Source organism: Prionailurus viverrinus, chromosome C1, assembly GCF_022837055.1.
Source record: "Prionailurus viverrinus isolate Anna chromosome C1, UM_Priviv_1.0, whole genome shotgun sequence".
Lineage (NCBI taxonomy): Eukaryota > Metazoa > Chordata > Mammalia > Carnivora > Felidae > Prionailurus > Prionailurus viverrinus.
In genome coordinates, this window is record NC_062568.1 from 27,121,069 (window position 1) to 27,146,100 (window position 25,032).

Here is a 25,032-nt window from a genome sequence, read left to right on the forward strand (position 1 = left end):
AGAAATAGAAATATTTTAATTTCAGCAGAGGGGCATGAAAGGATTTCTTCTCTCTGGGTGCCACCTCAGACTTTTGGGAAACCAGGCTGACTTCTCAGGGCTTTTGGTGTTACGTCCCTGCTGAGAAATTAGACTTCCTAAAAATAGCACCTGTTGGGTGGCTAAGCCGGGGGAAGTGGCAGACTGGCTAACAATCTGCATTGTGCACTCTTGCGGTGTCACCTCTGAGGACCCTGGGTCTACAGCCCGAGGAAATGGGGAAGACTCAGGCTGACTGGCCTTCCTCCCGGAGGTCGGAGTCGCAAGATTATGTCTGCTTTTTTCCAGCCGTCTACTTAAGAAACGTTGATGGCGGGGCGCCTGGGTGGCGCAGTTGGTTAAGCGTCCGACTTCAGCCAGGTCACGATCTCGCGGTCCGGGAGTTCGAGCCCCGCATCAGGCTCTGGGCTAATGGCTCAGAGCCTGGAGCCTGTTTCCGATTCTGTGTCTCCCTCTCTCTCTGCCCCTCGCCCGTTCATGCTCTGTCTCTCTCTGTCCCAAAAATAAATAAACGTTGAAAAAAAAAATTTTTTTTAAAGAAACGTTGATGGAAATGCAGTCTTTGTACCCAAGATTGTGGGCACTTTCCCTCCTCTCTCTCTTTCTCTCTCTCTAAGTCTCCCTTGATCAATCCCTCTCTTTTTATTTCTCAGAAACTCAGTCTCTGAATTGATCCACAAGCTGAATAAAAATATGTATGCATTTGCACAAACATGGGGTTGATGAGTAAGTCTTGCCTCAGTACTTACTTCACATGGCTTGATTTGCAAGAGGACGTGTGGACATTCTGTCCCCAACATTCCTATTACATCCAACTGTCGAGACTGTGTCCATGACATCTGACAGTTCTTAACTTTTTTGTGTCAAGGACCCATTGGTGGTCCGAAAGCCTAAAAACCCCTCTCATAATCATGTGATTTCTACTGATGACAAAGACATGAGCACTGCTAAAATTACTGTGATTTGTGGCCTAAGTATATTGTTGCAATGCTAAGTTTCAGGAGTTAGTGAAAACGAAGATGTAATTTCTCTCCTGCCCGAGATTACATCAGACTCCTGGTTAACAATCCCAGAACAAACCAGTGCATCTGGCTGCCGTCAGCAGCCCATCCACCAACTGTGGGGTGCACACAGTGTTCACACACACACACACACACACACACACACACGCTCTTCAGCCTCAGCTGGAATCTGGCAGCATCTTAATGACATTCATAAAGGACACATCCCAGATGTCTTATATCCTGAAAGGTCAAGGAGCAGAAAGTGTGAATAACATTAGAGAGCTCAGTATCAGTATGCTCTTCAGCCTCCAATTCCATGCCTGACCAGGCACAGATGGCCACTCCCAACCATGGTTTTCTCATGTGGGCCTGATACTGGGCCAGAATCACAAGCTCGACCATTCCACCTGTGCTTGTTTTTCTCCTGCATTTTAGATGAATTCCAACATTCCATTCTGTTCACTGTCCCTCAACAGGGTGAGACATACAGTGCTGAGACTTTCAATATACAGTGAAAGGACCACACTCAGGCTCAGACCTCCTGCTCTGCATAACATCAAGCCCCCTGACCACTGCAAGCACTCCACATCTTCCATTTTGATAGTCTGTCCTTCACAGTAAATCAAAAAATTCTTGGAGAATTTCTGTCAGAGCACACTCCCTCCCTCCCTCCCTCTGCTGCAGATCCATGAGTGTTGTTTTTAATCCTCTGAAACACCAGTTTCTTCTAGGCAGCAGGACTTCACTTGAGCTTTCTCCTGGAATCTTCTTCCCCTTGGCTCTTCTGGAGGCTTGCTTCTCCTCCTGACAGTCATTTCTGGCTGCCATATTTAAATTAGGTACTTCTTGGGGCCCCTGGGTGGCGCAGTCGGTTAAGCATCCGACTTCAGCCAGGTCATGATCTCGCGGTCCGTGAGTTCGAGCCCCGCATCAGGCTCTGGGCTGATGGCTCGGAGCCTGGAGCCTGTTTCCGATTCTGTGTCTCCCCCTCTCTCTGCCCCTCCCCCATTCATGCTCTGTCTCTCTCTGTCACAAAAATAAATAAAAACGTTGAAAAAAAAATTTTTTAAATAAATAAATTAGGTACTTCTTTTATTCCCTACCTCAATATCCAGCTTACTTTTTTAAATGCCCACAGTTTATAGTTATTTTATATATTTGTACTTTTGTCCATCTCTTCCATTAGAAGCTAAACTTCTTTTTTTTTAATTTTTTTTTTCAACGTTTATTTATTTTTGGGACAGAGAGATACAGAGCATGAACGGGCGAGGGGCAGAGAGAGAGGGAGACACAGAATCGGAAACAGGCTCCAGGCTCTGAGCCATCAGCCCAGAGCCCAACGCGGGGCTCGAACTCCCGGACCGCGAGATCGTGACCTGGCTGAAGTCGGACGCTTAACCGCCTGCGCCACCCAGGCGCCCCTAGAAGCTAAACTTCTTAAGGGCAAGGACCACATCTGGCTTCTTCACCTCTGTATCTCAGCACATAATAGGAACTCAACAAAAAATTTAGTAGTAGTCCATCCAGGCTAGTTCGATTGTCTATCACCTATTGATCTGGCTGCCACAGTTCACTGTACCTGCTATGCCAGTATCTAACAACTGGTGTGGATAATTCCGTGCCTTACTTCTCTCAACCCAGGGAATATGGTAGTAGGAAGTACAGAATTGTTTAATCTCTGGAACCATAGATTTTGGTGCCTTAGGAATACGCCAATTCTAGCTGGCCAGGAACTCCTTCTGAAAAACTCTCTTATCTCCGTGTCATAGTTCCAGGGACATCAGTTTTAGAATAGTAGTCCCCTCCCTGAAATTCACTTCCTTTACAAGCATACATTCATCCACAGATGACTAATGAGCATTGCACTCAGTGATGGGCCTGTTAATGTGGGCTAGGAAGACACAGGCAAATGAAGCATGCCCTCAAGACAGGTAAACCATTAACTACTTTACAAAGTAAGTTTCAACTTTTACATAGAAAGGAGCAGATGGGCCACATGGGTGGCTCTGTCAGTTGAGCATCTGACTTCGGCTCAGGTCATGATCTCATGGTTCACAGGTTCAAGCCCCGTGTCAGGCTCTCTGCTATCAGTGGAACCTACTTGGGATCGATCCTCTGTCCCTCTCTCTCTTCCCCTCCCCTACTTATGCTCTCTCTCTCAAAAATAAAAAATAAATTTTAAAAAAAGAAAGGAGTAGAGAGCATTATCTTGGTTCTTATAGACATTCTCTTTGTAAAACATCTATAAAACTACTTAAATGAATCAGCATAAGGGCACCAGAGATATGTTCGTGTGTGTGTGTGTGTACATTTATACTTGCCATCTCTTTCAAGGTCCTGCAAATATTAATTAGAAAATGAATCTCCCTCCTAGGGGTATATGAACAAGACTTTATCATTCAACATGGTTACTGCTGCTTTAAGGGAATGTCTGGAGTTGTAGCACTGCCCAGCCCAGTAAGCACAATGGAACATTTTCTTTGGAATTACCTCACTCCCAGTGACCCACACAGGAAATAATTATTTTGGTAGTCGCCAGTAAACAGTGAAACACACTTACTTGAAAAATAAGCTCTTTTTGACCCTGCAAGACAGTGGCTTCACAAGCATAGCTGAGCCTAGTTTCTACCCAAATTCAATAATTTTGTACGTAAATGGTGCCTTATTCTTGGATCGTGGGTTCCCAGATCCAGGCCACGCTTCAGAGTTCTGCCAAAACACTACGGCAAACAGCGGTTGCCTTGTATTTCTGGCTAAAGAAGAATGTAGCATCAAAGAAAAATTAGATTTCTTTCCTGGGATAGAATATGGAAATTCCATGGATGTCCTAGCAACAAATTTAAACACTATAGTTGTGTCTGAGAAAGTACTCCTGCTCTTATAGACATCAATCATGGGGAGTGCCAGAGAAATATGGCAGCGTTTGGAGTAAGTGACAGTTCTGGGCAGGAGTTCTGAGTCTAAATAAAAATTCCAGATCTCTACTCTATTTTAGCAGAGGCCCAATTTCACAGGGCTTTCTTTTTCTATGTACACCCCAAAAGGCAACACCCTACATGAAAGCTATAGAGCTCTGAGAGGAGTCACGCTACCTGTTGAAACAGATGAATTGCAATAAAAAAGCAATGTTCTCAACTAAAACTGATTCTATTCTACTGAAATCCAAAGTCACACTGATTTAGGATCAAGTCTTGACTGCTTTGACAGAGACACAAAATAATAGTGGTTTAAACACAATCGATGGTTTTTCCTCTCTCAGCTAATGGTCTGGGAGTAAGCAGTCCAGGACTGGTATGGCAGCTCAAAGCTCAGAGGCCCAGATGCCTTCTATTGTGTAGTTCTGCATCCTTGAACCCACGTGGTCCAGGATGGATACCTTCACACCAACATCCCAGCCAACCAAAAAGTAGGTCGAAGAAAGAGAGGGCCTGCCCCTCCCCATAATGGGCATAACCCAGAAATAACACCACTTCCACTTATATCCCATTGGCCAAAACTTAGTCATATGAGCAGCAGAGCTTTCAAGGCTGTTCCCAGAATCCCAGTGTTAGGGATTCTGTTACTATGGGGGGGGGGGGGGGGGGGAAGGGAAGAATCAATACCAACAGGCAGCCTGTGGTTTTCTACAATTGTCAATTTTCATATTACTCCTTTGGTGATGGTTAAATCATCAGAAGACACAGCCTCTTTTTCTGCAAAGCTACTGTACTGTGCCCCCCCCCCCTCCAGAACTGGCCCATTTGTCAGACCACCCATGCCAGCATGGTACACCAGTAGTAAGGAAGGAAAGGCCATGAGAGTAGAGCCCCAGCACCTGTGCGCTTTGTGTGGTGATATCCGGCCAGATCAGAAAGCAGGGCTGTACCCCCACCTGGGAAACTCCTCTGCTCTAGTTGGTTCTGAGTATTGTCATCATTTATTCTATAAACCAAAGACTACTTTTACCCAAAGGTTATCCCATGGTTGTGAGGATCACTTTGTCTCACAATGGCTTCTCGACGGCCCTAGAAGGAAAACAAGGTAGGAATGAGTCAGGGGCACAAAGCTCCCAGGCGATTTTAACTTTGGACAGGAGGGAGGATTTCTCCTACCTTGCAACCCTGAAAGAGTAACCTAGTACAAGAAGGGATACGTGTTAACCTGGGCTTTTTTCTGTGAGTTTCTGAGGTTGCCCCAAGAAATAGGCTGTGAATAAAGGAGGCTTGGGAGGAATTGACCCAGCCCTCTTCTTGAGTCATTTTGGAGTGAGATTATGGACTTCAAAAGGTATAGAGAATTCCTGAGCAGGGACTTCCCAGAGATTTTCATTCATCAAGAAGGAAAGAGTGAGGGGCTCTGTGCTGAATGGATTAGAATCCCACCTGGTGTTTACACCAAAATGCAGGATGTACTTAATATCCTGACATGAATGGTCCGTCTCTTAGAGGCAGACAACAGCACCAGTTTATAGTGTGCGGTCTGGTCATATAAACTTAATGATATTTACTCTAGTATCAAATGATTAAAAAACCAAAGATATGGATGTTCAATATCTTAAAGATAATCTGTGAAATGATTCATTAAAAGGGGCCAAATTGAAATAATTCCTACCTAGAGTGATGATATAGAAAAGTGAATTTGTTTTGTGTTGTTAGGAGAGTTTGTGATATGTTACTACTAACTTATGATAAAGTCATAGCCAAAAAAAGTGTTTGAGGTGAGAAAATCCCACCTTATAAAAAAAATCATCATCTTGTAACATAAGACTTATAAAGTATAAAGGTATAGAAATTCAATCTTACAGAAGATTTTAGTGATTTATAAACTGTATATAATATAGTTGATACACACAAAGGTATAGAAATTCAAACTTACAGAAGATTTTAGTGATTTATAAACTATATATAGTTTATATATAAACTATGTGTGTGTATACATACACACATATGTATAGTGCAGGACAATAGAGTCTTAGCAATGATTTTAATCACAAAACTATTCCAAATTCCAACTCAAATCTCTAGTCAGAGAACATTAGGACATCCTCTTCCTGTTTCTGCCTTGTCCAAAAGTTGGAACAGAACCTTGGAAGGGATCCAAGATGTCAGGAAGAAATTATTTTAAGTGCTGTTGTGCTTGGGAGAAGCAGAAGGACAACATAAATTGAGCTCTGTATCTGAATCCATGGATAGTAATAATAAAGCATGCCCTAAAAAGACTCCACTATGTCAATTTCTGGCAATGGACAAGGGAAACTGCACAGGTGTCATGCACTCAGACCTGTTTAGTCACTCCTTCCTCTGCTCTCTTAGCACATTGTACATCCCTCCAGTAGCACTTACCTCATTCGTGACACTGTGACTAGTTGTGCACAGGCCTGTCTCCAGCACTGGCCTGTGACATGGAAAGGGGTTAAGAACACTAGCTCTGGGACCAAATGGCCTATATTTGAATCCCAGCTCTTCTACTAATTTCTGTGACTTGGAACAAGTCCCTGAAACTTGCCATGCCTCCGTTTCTTCATCTATAAAATAAATTTAGCAATGGTATCAGTCTGATACGATGGCCATGAATCTTTCACGACAAATGAACGAAAAACACATCCCGCCTTAAGGTACATCTTCAATAACTGCTAGCTGCTCTTCTGACTACCATCCAGGGATAAATCACACCCTATTCATCTTTGCATTCTCAGCATCTCTAGGGTGCCCAGTTCCTGAAAGTTGTGTGTAAGTTGAATGAACTGGTTAATGAGAAAATGTGGTCAACAAAAGGCAGTTCCCTCCAACATTCTTAACTCACCCAGGCAGGCAGTGGAGAAAATTCTTTGCCTGGTAAATTTGGGGAAAATAAGTAGGCATGTGCAGCCTAGTCTCAGCCATCTTCCTCTTGAGAAGGAGCTGGCCTCAAGAGGCACATGCTGGACTTGAAGCCTCCAGCTGCCCTGGTGGGTAGACCTACTCTTTCCTCCTCTTCTTCCTTTGGGAAAGGGAGGCAGATTGCCCACAGGAAGCTGGCATTCTCTGCTTTCCTCCAGAAACAGGTTTTCCCCCACAGGGTTTGGTGCCAGAGAAGACCAATGAATTTTGGGCTCACTTGGTAGATTCACGGGTCCTCACACTAAGCTGTTCCCTCCAACATAACTTAAGCAATCACAAACATGGTATTTTGGCTTCCACCTGCCATTCACTTGGACTATTTCCTAATATGTTCTATTTACTGATCCCTCTTTAAAACCCTAAACCTAGTTTAATGACAAAAATAATTTTTTCATATTTTTAATTTTCAGAATCTTTTTTTTTAGTTTATTTATTTACAGAAAGTATGCAAGCAGGGACGGGACAGAAAGAGAGGGAGAGAGAATCCCAAGTAGGCTCTGCACTGTCAGCGCAGAGCCCAATGCGGGGCTCGAATTCACAAACTGTGAGATCATGACCTGAGCTGAAGTCAAGAGCCCGATGCTCAACCGACTAAGCCACTCAGGTGCCCCTAATTTTTCAGAATCTTAAAGTGTTGCTCTTGGGAGAAACTGAAAACACATGAAACTCTGGGGAATTGAAGAGTTGAAAGAGTAGAGTGCTGGTTGTTCTTTTTTCCTCTCCAGATCTAGTCTTGACTTTTCTCTTCTTTGCTGGACCTTGAGAGGCTAGCCACTTTGGCTGCATCATCTGAACTCCCTTGCCTTCTGGATTCCACTTGGGTTCCAGATATTGGAGAAGCCTGAGGGTGCAGAAAGTGAGACCAGAGTGTTTATTCTGTCTGCTCTTTCCCCAACTGGTGACGTTTGGGCAGGGGCTGCAATCCTCTGCTTGTGGCCACAGCTCTTGTTGGCCACCCTTCCTGTGGCTACACTTGTGCTGGGTTCTCTAATACCACTTGCTCTCTGTGTCCCTTCAGGCCTAGGAAGAGTAACAGAACCCCAACATTGCTAGTTCCCTGGGTGCCTCATCATCTTTGTTAGTACCCTTTACGCTGCCTGCACCCCTGTAAAGAATCCCTTCGTTAAAGTCTCTTCAACGAAACCTTTGAGTACACGATCTCTTTGCCCCCAGGACCCCGATTGGAATAAGTGATGAAGAATAACAGAAATCATTGGGCATTGCATAGCCTGATGTCACTAAAAAAAATTACCTTATTCTGATTTTATATCACCTAGAAACTTTCTGATAACTTAGCTTTAAATGTTGTTCTAGCTAAAGGAAGAGAAGACCCTGGTCAGACGGTCTCCACATACACATTCTCTGTATGGTATAATATCTCCTCTCAAATCAGTAGATTGTTATTGTGCTTCATAAAAATAGTGAATGGAAAGTCAAAGGGAAGTGGGGGTGGTAGAATTAACTTAGTTTACTTTTAGTTCTATGGAAAAAAATCACAAAAGTGAAGAAGTGACATTGTAAGATAAAGAACTCTAAGATCAGGGTTCAAAGATAAAGAATCTGAGGTTTACAAGGCACAAGCTTCTGCAAATGTAGCCTCTACGTAAACTTGGGCATAGGCTCAATTTTTGTTTTCTAACTCTCTAACTTATTTCCATTTGCCCTTTTATGTTTCAATATGTTTGCCTATTCACCTGTGTTTACAAGCGTAGGCAATTTCTCACCACCTTAAACTTCAATGCAAGAATGAATTCTGGCTCACAAGATAGCATCAGTCAAGATCAGAACTCAGAGAGAAGACAATAGCCAACCAATAATTACTTTTCTGCAGAAAAAGCAAAAAGCACAAAAACAAAAATCCTTACTCCGGCATTCCAAACTTTCTGAATCCGAAGCCACCACACCCGGTAAACTCACTGACCTCAAAAATACACCAGGCTCTTTCCTGCCATTTGTCCTTTGCTCATTCTATGACCCACACCTGAAAGACCTTCCGGTCCTCTCTGTCTATCCCAACCTGACTTTTCAACCGTCAACACCCAGGTTAACCCCATTGCTCCACAACACTTTGCCCAGCATAGCAGACCACAGTGTTCTCTGTTCTCTGAGCACCTCTGGCACTTATTGATTTGCCGCTTACTGAATTGCATGTTTCTTCTTTATTGCTTGAGCCATTTCACTGTCTCTCCCCAGCCTTATTCCTGAAGTCATTCTTGGTGATTTCAACATCCTTCCAATATAATGTGATATCCCATAACCTTTTTATTCACTCCTATTGAGTTGCCCTCTACAACACTTCATCCACCAATCCTATCTTGTCATTACCATTGACTGCATCCCTCGTGATCTCAACTTCAAGCATTATATTCTCCAATCAATTACAATCTCCAATATTTCGGATGATTCCATTACCTCAAACCCCTCCAGTCGACCAGGACTGTCATCCTTTTCTCCTCCCTCTGTGTTCTCATTTTCCTCCTTATCCAGCTTAAAGACAAGATCCATTCCTATACTCACTAACTCACTAACTCCCTAGACCTGCCTTCTCTCCCTCCTTTATATTCCTCTGGAAAAACCCCAAGTCTAATTCAATCCAAAGCTCTACATTTTCTGTACTTGTACTTGAACATGGCTGGGATCAAGCACACAACCATTTTGACTGTTCTCAATTTAAATTTGAGACTCCCTTTATTGGCTCTTTCTAAAGTATTCAACTTGGTGTTTGTGCAAACAATAATCCTCTTTCTTTTTGCTTTCATAGGCTTACCTGCTATTTCATTAAATACAAACTAAATATAGTAATAAACGCAAGTGGTATTAGCAGGTTTGGGAATGAACCAAGCTGACTCTTAGTGAGCATATAATCAGCTGGGGAGAACAGAAGTGTGGGATATAATAGTGAGTAGCCTTTTACCCTGGGCCATGGACCTCAGCCAGAGATTATTACAGAGAGTATGGAGAACCTCTGTTAATCTGGCAAGTAAATTTAGTGGAGGTCAGATAAGACAATGTCTACTGTACAAGTACATGTGGAAACTATAGATTCAGTCCATAAGATTCTATAAATAAGCAAAAGGGGATTTACTTCCTACCACTTCATTATTTCCAAAACAGAGTATTTTCGAGCCCAGGTTTGTTAGATTTATAATAAGGCTATTGAGAAGCCTATCAGTTTGCCTCAGGCTCTTCCATCATTTATTAAACATGCTACCATTCGGGCTTCATCCCATCGTGGCCGTTTTCTAGTTAATGTGCTAACATAAATATCAAATTCTTTAAGTAGTTTCACATAGAAGTAAATTGTCTCCTCTACACATCATGAAGATAACATTAAGGGCAATTTCTCAACCATTTATTCTCATTATCATCCTCCCCCTACGGAACATTTTTAGACATTTTTTCTATTTACTCCCTACCCTATGAGAATTAGTATCATAGATATACTTTATGTCTTTTTATATACTGTGCATATGCTTATCCTCTAAAGACTACTATTCTACACACACACACACACACACACACACAAGAACCAGTTGTCACCTCCTTGGGAAAGTTATCGCACTGTTGAAACTGCATGATTTAGGACATATGAAGTGCATCCTATATATATATACATTTTTAAATGAAAATTGTATACATTTAAGGTGTACAGCATAATGATTTGGCATACATACACATAGTGAAATTATCGCTTCTGTCAAGCTAATTAACATATCATCCACCTTCTTTGTGTGTTTCCAGAGCACCTGAAATCTATTCTCATAGCAAAATTTCAGTATCCAATACAGTATTTTTAACTATAGTCGTAATGTTATACATTGCATCTCTAGACTTAGTCATCCCACATAACTGCAACTTTGGACCCTTTGACCAACATCTCCCCACTTCCCCCACCTCCCCAGCCTGGTAACCCCCATTCTACTCTCTGCTTCTGTTACACAATCCTTGATTGTCTGTTCTCTGTGGCTGACAAGGTGAACACAGGGCTTATGGGCTTGGGGAAGTGGACTGCTTTAGCTGTGGTGCTGTCAGTGGTGTTTCACGCTTTTATGTTTTTCTTTTATTCCATCTTTCTGAATTGGCTATCCTTATTCTACCAATTCAACTCTCATATTTTTATTAAAATGCTAAGTAATTCGATACCAGGCTAAACTATAAAGTTCGTATTTTCATCAAGAGTAGTATAATATTGGGGCACCTTGTTGAGCGTCCAATCGGTTGGGCATCCAACTTTGGCTCAGGTCATGATCTCGCAGTTCGTGAGTTCGAGCCCTACATTGGGCTCGCTGCTGTCAATGCAGAGCCTGCTTCAGATCCTCGGTCCCCCTCTTTCTCTGCTCTTCCCCTGCTCACTCACTCTCTTTCTCTCTCTCTCCCAAAAATAAATAATCATTTAAAAAAGAATAGTACAATATTAAGCAACAGTATCAAATAAGCCTTTCCTTTTCAAATTATTATCAGTTTCCTTTATGGGAGAAATAAAATACCTGTGAAAAGTATTCTCCAGTATTATCATACCACTACATGTGCCTTTTCAGCTCCATATCTATTCACTGGCAAAAGCATATGTGCAAGCATTATTAATATTAGCAACACAACTCGGAGGTCTACATGATAGCATTCAGGGGGAGAAAAGGGAAGAAAAAAAGGCAAATGAGAAAAAAACAGAAAAGAAAAGAATGCTGATTTTTTCCCCTAATTCATATCCACAATTTTCACAAGGAGCTATGAAACATCAACTTAATAGTAGCGTGTTGTCCCACTATATTAAAGAGGTCACTCTGCTCCTCCAATGTTCACCTTCTAATACTGAAGTTATTTTAAGTTATTTTCTTAGATCTGAAGCCAGAAATAAAAATATGCTGTGTCATGTATAATTATTTCTTAAGCTTCTAAGAGTAGTCTTCCTGACATTTGGAGAGCAGTACAAATGACTACTGCTCTTCTTGTCTATCTCTGTAACTATTTATCCTTTCATAAGCTCAATATGGAAGAATGTACACCCTGATTTAGAGGTTGGTAATTTTTTGAGCTCCAAAACTTCCATGCAAAACAAGGTTCTGCCTCACTAAATATCAAGACCATTGGGAAACAACTTCAGGGAAAATCAGACTGGTGTTTACCAAAAGTTGGTTTTTGCCATTAGCAACGGAACCAAGCCAAGCAGCGGAAATATCTAGAATAAGTATTAATGTATGCCCTTTTCCCTATATAGAAATTATGCATCTTGAGTTTACAAACTTCGTTATTACAGGAATATAGAAGGGGAGAGAGGAAGAAAATAGGAGTTACATTTCTTACAGATATCCAAAACTCTAACAACACTTTAAATTGTCCTGCTATTTTGGGCTAAAATCTTTTATTTCAGTATTTCTACCTACTTTGTCCCCTTTGGTAGAGTTAGGAATTAGATACTTGAGTGAGAATGTATATGAAGCCTGTTTTCCTCCGTCAGACCGTACACCCCACAAGAACCAACACCATATCTGTTTTGCTCACGTTCCTATGACAAACATAGGGCCTGCACATAGAGATGTTCAGTAAATTTGTTGAGGGGTGAATAAATTGGATAGGACAAAGGATATGTTGATATATTTTTTTTCCATGCAAAATGATGCTGCAACCACAAGTGTTTTTTTATTCATCCATCTTGGTTGCTTTTTTTAGTGTTTATTTATTTATTTTTGAGAGAGAGTGAGCATGAGTGGGGGGAAAGGCAGAGAGAGAGGGAGAAAGAGAGTGAAGCCCAAGCAGGCTTCATGCTGTCAGCGTAGAGCCGGACACAGGGCTTGAACTCACAAACCGTGAGATCATGCCCCAAGCCGAAATCAAGAATCAGCTGCTTAACCGATGGAGCCAACCAGGTGCCCCTTAATTTCTTTATTTGCTCATCATAGAACTGTGTTGTGCCCAGAGACTATTAAGACATAGTCCCTGACCCTAAGAGACTCACAATTCAGAAGGGGAGACCAACCTGTAAAACAGTTAATGATACAGTACAGTGAGATGTAAGAAATAATATATATCCCTGAAAGGGGAAGAGAGAGAGGTAGCAATCCAATTTCTCCTATTGAAATCAAAATTGTATCTCCATCAGGCAACCATGAAGGGTAGAAAAAAATAAATTTGAACTGAAGTTTTGTTTTGTTTTGTTTTGTAACAGGATTGTTGAAAATGAAACCAAACTAAATTGGAGACTTTGTCCATCTAACTCCTTTCAGGTCTTGGCTTCAGGTCTTGAGAGAAATCTCCTCTGACCCCTCTTCACACACACACACTAGGATACATCTCCTGCCACACACTTCCATTGCAGCAGGAAGTCCATGAGGCCAAAGTAGATGTCTGTATAGTCCACTGACTATTATATCTCTAGAGCCTAGAACTATCTCTGGCACATAATAGGCGCTCAAAAATGTTTGATGAAAAAAGTTTCCCTTGCAATATATTTATTTTTCTCTTTTTAAACCAATTTATCTCATTTTTCCTTTCCATATAGAGAAAAAACAATTCCTTTCCCTTAAGAATGTTCTTTGTCTTTTCCTTCAAGATGATTGTTTTTCCAAAATTTTAAACACATATCATTGAATAACTTGAAGTAAATTGCCCTCTATGCATCCACACAGTAGAGAATTGGACCTGAATTGTACACTGCAGGTACCCCAAGGACTGGGACTATACGTAGAATAGCTTCCCCAGAATAGCTTCCCCATGGGTTTCTCCTACCTCTTATTCAAATAATTTCCAAAGGATTAGGCTGAAGATGGGATACTTTCTTCTGGAGAGTAAGGATTAGTGTTCGCAGGGGAACAAGGAACATCAGCATTCACCTTCTGTGCCCAAAATTAATTTTTACCCTCAGCTTTACTAAAGGGAGGAAGAGACGATCAAGATGATGGTTTAAGGCTTGAAGTGCTCCAGATACTTAGAAATAGAAACTTAGGGAGTATCTTGGAAAAGGCTTCGGTCATAAGGCACCAAGTTCTGAGGTCAATGAGTCTTGTGTTTGGTGCTTCCCTAGGCCATGTGGCAGCCAGAGAGAGATATTTTAAGTCATGGCAAGGCCATGTGGCAACCTCAAAAACCACACCCTGTGAATGTGAGCCTTCTCCACCAATGTGGGGCAAGTCTGACAAAGGACAAGAGATAAAGGCTGTGCTATAGGGGAATAAGCCCCACTGAAATGCCGTTGCCTTTTTTTAAATGTTATTTTAAGTTTCTTATTCTTTTATTTACCAAATGTTCTGCTGAAAATTGGAAAACTCAGTCAAATTTGGATGTTTTCAATGTCCAGATGTGTCCTAGATACAGCCTAGATGTCAGGAAGAGGCTTGAATTGATTTAAATATGAGGGGTTTTTTCTCACTATAGAAATATCTCTTCTGAATTATATACAGTTTTTCACATGACCTTTGGAGGAAACAGGAAAAGAGGAGGAATAATGAGGAATAATGTTGCCGCCGTAAACATTGGCTGAAGTAGACACGTGATTAGAGAAAAGAAATTTCAAAGTTTCTCTTTGTAGTAACTTTCACACACACACACACATGCACACACACACACACACACACACACACACACACACTTAAATGATTACTAAAAGAAAATATTGAGGATTTTTAAGTATATAAGTATATATTTTTAAGTATGTTTTCTGCCATTTTATTTGTAACATAAGATTGTTATACAATACCATTTGTAACAACTGATATAACTAGAATCTGCTGAACTTCCTACCGGTTATTACGCCATCTAGAAACAGGGATTTCTCCTAGTTTCCTTAAGTTAAACTTACTCAAACTGAGGGAAGGAGTCGCACTTCATTGGTCCTAAGATAACTTCAGGTAGAGCATCTCTGGATGACCTGGGTGCCACTTACTACTCACCAGAAAAATAAACCAAAGAAGATCTCTACGATTCCTCGTAATGCCAGGCTCCCATAATTCTATAAGCCCTTATAATTATATTGGTGACAAATCAGGGGAGCATTGAGTCAAAGGTCCCAGTCATGTCTGCCTATATACACTGTGCAGCCATTTCTTCACTGGAGTCTTGTCACTTCCTCTCGGGCCTTGTGAGCCTAGAAAAGTCTACTACATTTTGGATTTGTTTTTGTTTTTGCAAGGATGAGTGGTAAATCAGTGGGGAAAAGGAAAAACTGAGATACAGCAGCTAATATTTCAAAAATGGCAATAAATTTGGGAGTCATAAGCTTATAAAATATTATTGAAGCCATAAATTTGAAAGAAGTCGTCATGGGAAGATGTATATAGGAAAGAAAGAAAGAAAGAAAGAAAGAAAGAAAGAAAGAAAGGAAGAAAGAAAAGACAAGAAAAGAAGACTGGGGACTGATTCCTCTAGGTAATAGGAAGGAGGTAAGCATAAGAAGAGAAGTCCTACACTGAGTAATGTATAAAATTGTTGAATCATTATCTTATACACCTGAAACTAAGACAACACTGTATGTTAATTATATTTCAATTTAGAAAGTAGAAGAAGAGAAATCCTAGGAGCCTGAAAAGGAGAACCAATACAGGTATAAAGAAAACTGTGGTGCTTTGGGAGAAGCCAGAGAAGAGATTGCTTTAAGAAATCAGTGGTTAACAAAGCCAAAGCTTTCCTCAGGGCATGTAGGATAGGATTAAACCATTAAATATAATGCTGTGGAGTGCTATTAGCAGTGAAAGTTTCCATAGGGTGATGGTAACAGAAGATAAATAGCTTGAGAAGTTACATGAGAACCAGAGCTTCAGACTGAGTTAACATTTATCCCTTCTCCATTAGGAACACTCAAATACAATGTTGCAAAAATACGTAATACTGTACATAGTTGTGCTTAATCAGAGAAGGAAAGTAAAGACAACTCCAACTGATGCCACTACAGTCCAAGTGTTCAGAGCTTAAATGCTGGGACCAGGTTCGGCAGAGTGAGGACAGGAGACATGCTCTAAAGCCCACACACGGAGGGGAGTTGACAGAGACACTGCATATATCCAAGATCCTTAATGGGTGGCTCAGTCTTTGAAAATTGGTCTAGAATCACACTATCGAGTATGGTAGCTATTAACTGAATGCGACTATTAAATTTAAATTAAATAAAACTTGGGGTGCCTGGGGGGCTCAGTTGGTTTAGTGTCTGACTTCAGTTCAGGTCATGATCTCACAGTTCATGGGTTCAAGCCCTGAGTCCAGCTGTGCACTGACAGTGCAGAGCCTGCTTCAGATTCTCCATCTCCCTCTCTTTGTGCCTCTTTCTCTAAAAAATAAATAAACATTTAAAAATAAATAAATAAATATTCAAAATTTAATTCCTAGGTCACACATTTCAAGTACTTAATAACTGCCTATGGCCAGTGGCTAACATGTTGGAAGGCATGGAATATAGAACACTTCCATCATCACTGGATGTTCTTTTAGACAGTGCTAATCTAGAAAATCTCTGGCTAGCATTCCGAAGAAGGAGCGATAAAATGTGCTGTTTATCTCAATTTTGGGATGCAAACAGAAAAACTCTCCTTATAAGAAATTGATACACCAAGCATATTCCCCTTCCGGGTGAGAGGTTCAAATTCGTACTACCCACATGTACTAGAATCCCAAGCCAAAAGTCGAACAGAGTCCCACCGGAATCAAGTACAGAACATCTCAGTAACACACATCCACAAGACACTCTAGAGTGCACATTCACGACCTAAATCACATAGGGCTCCACAGTGAAAAAGCAAATCTGACCTAGAAATGAGCTCATAATCAAGTACAAACCTCAGAAAGAATTTTAACATATATCCAAATGACCAATAAACGGAAGAAAAGGTGATCAACCTCATTAATCATCAAGAAATAACTAACAAATGAAAATAAATTACACGGACTCCAGAATGGCTAAAATTTAGAAGACTAATAGTACCAAGTATTGGTGAGAAAGTGAAGCAACTAGAAGTCTCACATATTATTGGTGAAAGTATGAATTGCATATTTGATGACATCTCTCCACGTGTGCAGCAGAAATGGGCACCTATGAACATATACTCAGAGCATGTAGCCAGAAACAGATGTAAAAGAAATATACAAGATGTTCATAGTGAACTATTGTGTTTTTTAAGTTTTTTAAATTTATTTTGAGAAGGGGGGAAGGGCAGAGAGAGAGGGAGAGAAAATCCCAAGCAGGCTCCGCGCTGTCAGCATGGAGCCCAGCGCAGGGCTTGATCTCGCCAACCGTGAGATCATGACCTGAGCAGAATTCAAGAGCTGGGCCCCTAACCAACCGAGCCACCCAGTTGCCCCCATAGTGGACTAGACAAACTAAAGACAACCTAAATGTCCATCAATAGAAGACTAGACAAATAAGATATGTGTATTCATACGATGGAATATTTTACAGCAATGGGAACAAACTACTACCACACCCAATAACATGGATGAATCTCATAAAAATAATATTCAAAGAAAGAAGCCAAGAGTCCGTGTAAAATTTAAAACAAATGAAACTAACTAATGATGATAGAAATTAGGATAACGATTACTTTTCAGAGGGGTAGTGACTGAGAAGAGGCACAAATAGGGCTACTAGATTTCTAGTAATATTCTCTTTCTTGATCTGGGGGGTTGTGACATGAGTTAATTCCCTTTGTGAAAATGTATCAAGTTGTAAAGTTATCGTTTCGCGGGAAATAAAAACAAAGTTGAACTAAAATTCTAGAAACCAATACATGAAATAAGGGATGGGGTTGTCAGATTTTAAACATGCTATATTATATTGTTCTGAGAGAAAATAGAAATGTTTATTAATGTTAGACCTCGTTGAGTTAATGTAGATGTGTTAAAAATGTAAAAGTAACCATTAAAAAATGTGAAATATATATTTCTTCTAAAGAAAATAGATATATATATAGATTCTTCTAAAGAAAAATTAATTGATGCTAAAAAAGTGGGGGGAAAAGTATTATAAAATCTCCCCAAAAGGTGATATAAATATGCTCAAATAGGTCAGTAATCACAGTAAACATAAACAAGTTACACTCCCCAATTTAAAAATAGGTATTCTTGGGGTGCCTGGGTGGCTCAGTCGGTTATGTGTCCGACTTCGGCTCAGGTCATGATCTTGTAGTTTGTGAGTTCAAGCCCCACGTCGAGCTCTGTGCTGACAGCTCAGAGCCCGGAGCCTGCTTCGGATTCTGTGTCTCCCCCTCTCTCTGCCCCTCCCACGTTCATGCTCTGTCTCTGTCTCTCAATAATAAACATTAAAAAAAAAAAATCTTTTTAAATAGGTATTCTCAGGGCACCTGTATGGCTCAGTGTGTTAAGCATCAGACTGCCTCAGGTCATGATCCCGTGGTTCATGAGTTCGAGCCCCGAGTTCGGCTCTGCACTGACAGCTTGGAGCCTGGAGCCTGCTTCAGATTCTGTGTCTCCTCTCTTTGCCCCTCCCCCACACGTACTCTGTCTCTCTATCTCTCAAAAATAAATAAAACATTTTTTAAAATTTTTTAACAGGTATTCTCAGATTGGATTAAAAACAAAACAAAATGCAACCACAGGTATCTTATAAGGAACACACCTAGACATAGTAGCACATGTTTAAAGCAAAATGATAACAATGTCTAGTCAGATATTGGATTGATCTAGGGTTTAGGATTTGTTGGGTGAGTGCAGGAGAAGGACAAAGGGTCAGAAAGGTAAAATAATTTTTTTTGCTTATGTTCTTTATTAGGGCCCCAGTATTAGAAGTATTTCCCTTGAGGTGTTTGTAAAGCACAGACAGTTCAGAAGGAAAATGCTTTCATTCTCTGTTGCCCAAAGTTCAGACTTGAAAGCTTCCTCTTGAATATAGGGTGTGTTGGAATCTGAACTGGGACATGCAGCCAAGCACTGCACAGTCGAAAGTACAGGGACAGCCTTTCTTCCTTATCCAGGCACACCATGAACTGGGAATCCACAAAAAGAGACACGGCCTTTCCCCTGACCAAAAAGAGAGAGAGAGAGAGAGAGAGACATGACCCAAGAGATCAGGGTTGAGCAGAGATCAAAGCAGCCCTCCTTTTGAGGGGCCCATCAATTCCCCAGGCTGTCCTTACAGAACACCATCAACTTCTGTGCAAAGGCAGAAAGAAAGGAGGTAAAGGGTGGGGCAGGGAAGGGACAGTTCACTTCCTGGCAAATGACATGAAAGCCACTCAACAGAATGTCTACCTCCCTGCAACAGCCTTGTTTGCCCTTAGTCTTGTTTCTGATCACCTAATGTGATATTTTGTCACTGTGAGTGTGGCCCAAATACAGACCATGTGAACACATGGTTGTTCCCATAATGGTGAAGGATAAGTGCTCCTCTTCCATGTCCTGTCTTGGGAAAAGAAGTACAGTTTCCCCTACTAAAGGCAAATCTCCCCTTACGTAGTTTTCAATTCTGCTTTTTTCCATTTCTTCTGCGAGCTGTTGAGCCATCCCTTATTCCAGCCCCACCCCCACCCCACCCATTTATCTATACAAAGGTCCAAATCATAAAAATGTCTTTTCTCAACCCTCAGCTACTATTTCATCTCTCTTTTTCTTCCCTTTATCAAATTTCTTGGAATTCTACCCTCTCTGCCTCCATTTCTCATTTATCCCAACTCGATCCTTGCAATTTGATCCATAACCATAGGCCAAAACATTCTTTTCCTAAAGATGTCAACATTCTGCTGATGATCAAATCCACTAGCCCCTTCCCAGTCCTCATTCCCACCGGCTTTTCTTTCTATCTGAAACTGGTACCTCATTCCATTCTTAGACTCTTTTCACTGTGCACCATCTAGTCTATCTGACTCTACTTTCTACTCTGTCTGTCTTCTTTGCATGCCCCACTTTCTCTTATTGTCCTCTGAATAAAGACATTACGTGTAGATCAGCCCTCGAACTTCTCATCTCCCTAGGCTTTGTTCTTCCAACAATCCTTTCTGGACAAAAGATCCCCAAATGTGCCAGCTCTTATCTCAGCCAAGTCCACACTTCTCTCTGCTTGCTAGAAATCTCCACCTATGTACATTTCAAATCCAGTGTGTTCAAACTGGATTTAATGTTCCTGTTAGGCCTGTTATTTTTTTCCCAGATACTAGGAGGGAAATCTAGGAGTCATCTTCGGTTAGCTCTCCTTTCCCAACTCCCACATTTGGTTACTATATTGTATATATTTTTACACATTCCCACGCTCACCATTGCCTTTTGTCTGAATTGTCCCAAATGCCACGTGTAGATAGTTCCACATATGCAGTCTCTTTTTCTTCTGACCCCTAAAACACCCTATACACTGCTTCCAAAGTAACCCATTTAAATATGGTTCTTATGGTGTAATTCTCCTGCAAAATGAAGCCCAGAAACTTTAACGTGCTGTTCAAATCCCCACAAAATGGCCCTGCCTCTTATTGCGCCTCCTTCTGAATCCTCTGCTACAATAATACTGCATGCTTCAACCACCAGCATAACACTACGCCACTGTTCGTGGCTCTCACTTCTGCCTGAAATGTTCTCCACCTCCCAAACCCTCTCCACCTATTCAACCTAAAAGAGCATTTCAATTTCTACCTCTGCTATGAAGCCTTCCCTGTTCTCTTAGTATTCCTCCTTTCTTTGTGAGACTTAGAAGTCTGTTATTTATTAAGGTAAATAAATGTCTTTAATAAGCTTACGAGTGTGTGGAAAGAGTCTCTTCTATGCCAAACATTATATTCCGGATATGGGGAATACACAGTCTCTGACTCTGGGCAGCGTCTGCTCATAGGGGAGAGAGAACACGTAGTATAGTAAATTGTAATCATGGGTGTGCCTTTCTGTACTCGAGATGCTCATACAGCCACAGGGAAGGAGCACTTAACCCAGCATCGGGCATCAGGATGATTTTCCAGAACAGCAGCACATGACTTGAGCCTTAAAAGAAGGATAGTTGCCAAGGCAAAGACAGGCATAAAGCGCATCTCAGAAATGAGAATAGCATGTGGAAATTCATGATAAGCCATGTCCCATTTCAGGAATTTCAGGTAAATCAGTTGCTGGAACTGAAAGCGCATTGGGAGGGTAAAGAGGTGGACAAAGCCATACTGCAAAGAACCTTGAGTGCCTATATCAGTTATGTATTGCCACAGTGGCACTGCATAACAAATCATCCCAAAACTCTGTGGCTTAAAGCAATAGACGTTTATTATCCCTCGTAAGTCTGCGGGTCAGCAGGTGGCTTCCCTGGTCTCAACTTGAATCACTTACGTGCCTATAATCAAAGGCATACATTGGGAATGCACTTCAGCTGCTCTTAGTTGAACATTGTCAGGCGTTTAGGAGTTGACTGACCATCGGCTGGTTTAATATGGCCTTGGTTCTTCTCCACATGCTTCTCATACATCTCGAGCAGGTTAACCTGGGCATGTTCTCGTGACAAGGCAGACATGAAAAAGAAAATAGGTCCAATCATGCAAGACAGCAAGAAGAAACACACGTGCTTTTCAAGTCACTGCTTGTCATTGTTTTTGCTGACATTCCACGGGCCAAAGCAAGTCACATGGATGAACCCAGAGTCAGAACGGGAGCTCGCTGCAAGTTCTTTGCCTTTCACGTTCTCCAGCCCAGAACATGGTTGCCGTAGATACCTACCTGTCTCATCAGTCCTCTGTTCAAATATGACCTTATCAGAAAAACTTCCCTAAATACTCATTATGAATTAACACTCATGGCTCCCTTCCCACCCTATCATTCTCTACTCCTCTCTATCTGAAATGTTATGTATTTAGTTGTAAGCTTACCTATTTATCATTTGCCTCTCCCACTAAGTTAAGATCAGTGACAGCAGAAACTTATCTATCTTGCTCACAGTTTTATCCCCAGGGCCTAGAATAGAAATTTGGTACATGGTAGACAATTCACAAATATTTGAACCAGGTAGCTTTGCCCTAGCCACACTGCATGCAAGCATTAAGCACAGGCTAACTCTGAATGCAATTTGTTGGGTTTTATTCATCCTCCCTCTTTCAGATCCATTTCTCAAAACTCTCAGTATTTCATTTGGCTATGATACTAAGAAAGTTGAGGAAAATGAATTCTGTAGTATTTAAAAGGGATCAACTTTAGACATTTGCCTTAAGAAAAAGGGAAAGTTTCCCAGCCAAATTCTTAAATTCACGTGCATAAGAATAAAATAAACTTGCCTAATCTCCCTCAAATCACTTGGGTAATTCCCAACATGGAGTGATAATACCATAAGCTTCCCTAAATGCGTGGCAGGCATTTGCCAACCTAATCTTTTAATACCGAACAAGTGCCAGCTTTTAAGCATATATATTTTAATGCTACTTTCCAGTGTATCTACCTCTAAATCATCAAACTATAAGGATCCATTGAAATTTTTGGCTCATTATCCAGGCTTCATCAAGCTACCTCATGTCCCTATGTTCCCAAAAGCAGACTCCGAGTGTCACTAAAACACAAAACAATCTACTATTGTCACCCTTGCAAGGCGAAGTCTAAAGGTCTGCTTTCAGGTGCCTGTGCAGGCCATCCGGGCAAGCACCCTCAGATGCATTTCTGTTTTCTCATTCTGCTCTTTCTTTTGTCATGATCTACTTTTCAGGTACATCAGACGGTAGTTTTTAAACAATATGCTATGGTACTGCAGCATTTGAATCTTTTACCGAATTTTGTACAATTGATCTTTGCTACAACTGAGTAGACACAGTGCTACTGAGATCTGTCGGGATTCGTCTTGCAAAGAGTAAAAGATGTGGTATAATAGGTCAACAAGGAAGACAGATTGTATGCTTTCTGAAGCATGTAAACGCTTTGTTTCAGGAACATAAAAGGCATCAAAGAAAAGCCCACAAACGGCTATTCTCAAACACAGGCATCGTGCAAAAAGACAAGCACATAAGCTGTGCCCTTGCTGTGGTTACTTTGATGGACAACAAGAGATATTGTTCTATCATCATGGAAATGGTGCTGTAGTTTTGGTTCTTTGAAGCCCTTCATTTCTGTTGCCAGTAATTCTAGCACTTGAAAGTGTACTACAAACACAGAAGACAGAGTCCCTCCACTGTGACAAAAAGCTTTATACTTGTAAGGAAGACCTGGGGAATACATACAGATTTTGCCTATCTGTATGGTTATCTGATTTGGGTTATCTGGGCATACTCTTTGACACAGAATATGGAATGGGGGAGAGGCTCAAGTTAAGGATGATTCTGTATCCCAGAGGCAATTTTCAGAAGTGAGTAGTCAAAGTAAATTAGACCAACCCTAAATCTGATGTCTCTATCAGAGGACATTATGTAATCTCAGAAGTTCTTCTTACTCTAATTTGTGCTTTGAGATGGAACTATCCCTCAGGGTGCCCAAAATAGGAGACTCTGAGAACAGAGTGCTCAAAATTCCCCAAAGTATTCCTCCTCTTTCAGCCTCTCCACCTTCCAACTAAATTGTATTGGCAGCCGTTTTCTCCCCTGAAGGGCTGTGTCTGAACCAGATACAATGCTGGGACCTCTTTTGGCAATGCTTTGGCTTCAATAAATTTTGTAAAAGAAATAAATGTCTCATCTCTGTCAATCATATAAATTCAAAATAATAGCACTTGGGAGGATCAGAGGTGGTGGGGAGGCAAGAAAGACGGGGGCGGGGGGTAGAGTCATGAATTGTTCCCCTACAGCTGGCATATTGCTCAAGCAACAACTGTTCATGCAAAACAAAAGATCACTTCAGAAAACCGGAGACAGAGCCCAACAGAAAGAGATCATTATAATCATATTTTAGAGATCAAACAGCTTGCATTATGTTTGCTGGAGCCTATTTAAGTTTCCTAGTTGTTTGTATAAACATAACACTTTAACATGCCTTACTATAATAAGATGCTAATATAATGACAAATATATAATGGTATCCCCCCCCACCCAGCATCTAGCATCTGGCAGGTTTCTTATCTTCTACTTCTCTCCCACCCTGCTGTGGATAAGAGATAAAAGATGTTCCAACACAGGGAGGCAGTATAGCATAGTGGTTAAGAGCACAGCCTTGGCATCACATCAGGTTAGAGTCCCAGCTTTGCCTCTCACTATGGTGTGACCTTGGGCAAGTTTCTTAACCTCTGCAAAGGCTTGGTCTCCTCAACTGCTAAATGAAGGTTGCAATTTGCCTGCTTGTTGGTTAGTGTAAGAATTAAGAGAGACGATGTATGTAAAACATTGAGCACAGTGCCTGGGCCATAAGGAGCACTTCGTAAATGTTTGCATTTGTAATCAATGAATGGAGGAACAAACAAATACTCTGTTGTTCCTTTGACTTCCCATCTTCTATCCTCATCCCACAACCAACCTAAGCAAAAAGGAGAGAAGTCTTTAGAAGCAGTGGCAGCACGCCCACCCAGTCAGGTGGCTGAAGGAGACTGAAGTGACTGGAGTCAGCCTTGCTGTGGGATCAAAGCCCTGCTACACAGCTGTGCTTGCTGCAGAGGATTCCTCCCCTGTCCCTTCCAGCAGGCCCCCTCTTGCGCTGCAGGACTCCAGTCACACAGCAGCCAATGTGCCTGTCCACGTGGGAGGCCACTGTTATTTCTAACTACTCAGGTGGTTCCCATTTGGGAAGTAAGGATTACATAACTTTTATGTGGAGACATAGTCTTCTGGGGCAAAAGTCCACAACGATATACTAGAGACTGTGGGGGGGAGGGGGGTCGAGGTGGGGGGAGAGGGTGAAGGCTTCTGAAAAAAAATCTTTGTCCTTTTTTTTTTAATAGACGAAAATACGAAGTGTTGCCAGCTTTAGATCTTAGCTATTTCCTTAAGATGTTTACTTAAGGGTCTTACTTAACTTCTTCAAAACATCGAGAATGACCACATACCACATAACCAGAAAAAAGACAAGGGAACATTATTATGTCTATGTAAACAATGAAATCAAGGAGGAGTTTTACAATTATAGGTTTCCTTTGACAAAAGAACCAAAAGACCTTCTGTACACCAAACTGATTTTACAACCGCTTTGGCCTCACAGGTGGGTGGTACCATCACTCAAAAGGGCTTATAGACTATCTGAATGTCCATCCACACCAGGGAAAACAAATGTGGTCACATGCAAAGTCCAACCACTGCTTCTAATGAGATTCCATTAAAACGACATTTAAAAAATGC